Raw genomic sequence first — 1,288 nt, 5'->3', positions numbered from 1 at the left:
TTAAATCTCCATAAAATGTTTAAGAATGTAGCTGATGGACGATGAACGAGAGAGCTGAAGGACGATGAAGGAGAGCTGCTGGTTGTGGAGTGACTAGAAGACAATTTCTCGATTGAGAGAGAGCTGAAGGACGATGAACGAGAGCTGCTAGTTGTGGAGTGAGAGATCTGCTATTCGTGACTGATGGGTTTCCTGAGCCGTGAGATTACATGGGGAAATGGAAAACTACACTTGCATGGAGAACTCAACAGACAGGCATTCACTACCTCTCATTGGTGGCTGTTAATTTTACCTGATTACCCTTATGCAGCTGTAATAGTATTATAATCTCAGCCATTGGACCAATGGAGAGGATTGGTTTTTAGTTTTTAGGATAGTGAGGTTTTTATTAGAACCTCACCCTATATATATATATATATATATATATATATAATTTTTAAAAACAACTTAATTTTTTGAGTAAAATCAAGAATCTTTAGAAATGATTTTCATGAACTCTTTTAATTTTTATATGGTTATGTGTATGCTTTTATCATATAAAAATGGGCAAAATGACCAGATTGGTATAATTTCTTGAGACTTGGTGACAAGTTGGTATATTTTTTTTAAGTTTTGTCAGATTGGTATAAATTTTTAACTCCGGCGCCATATTGGCCTTAAGTTTGGCCGGAGTTACTGTTCCGACCAGTGTTGATGGGATTTTTTGTATAAAACTCCCTTATAAAAAACTTATCCTGCTCCTAACCCCCTCCCCCTCCTCCTCCTCCTCTTCCTCCTCCTCATCCTCTTCCTCTCTCCTCTTCCTCGCTCTCTTCTTCATCTCAACCCAATCCCAGCCCCCAGAAACACCCCGGGTCTGCAACGGCATCGAGTTATCCTACTCCATCACCGATCGCAAGGAAAGGTTGGAAGGTGTCAAAGTCGAGGCCATTGGGGACGCTCCCATCGGGGGAGGAGGAAGGGGGAGAGGTCGGATGGATCGACGGAGAGGCCGAGGAGGGGGAGGATGAGGAAGAGCTCGGAGGGGGAGATGAGTCCGTCGGAGTTGCGGTCGAAGAGGTCGAAGATGCGGCGGAGGCGAAGCTTGTTGAGGGAGGGGTTTCGGAGACGGGAGGAGGAGGAGGAGGAAGGGTCTTGGAGGGGGGAGAGGGATATAGGAATTTGACAATCTGCTGTTGCTTTTGTTTTTTGCAAATAAACCCAAAAAAAACCCTCAATACGTGGTCACGCTCACGAGAATTGTTGTTGCTTTTGTTTTTTGCAAAAAAACCCAAAAAACCCTAAATGC

This window comes from Asparagus officinalis, chromosome 5, assembly GCF_001876935.1.
Source record: "Asparagus officinalis chromosome 5, Aspof.V1, whole genome shotgun sequence".
Lineage (NCBI taxonomy): Eukaryota > Viridiplantae > Streptophyta > Magnoliopsida > Asparagales > Asparagaceae > Asparagus > Asparagus officinalis.
Note: the sequence above shows the minus strand (reverse complement) of the source record.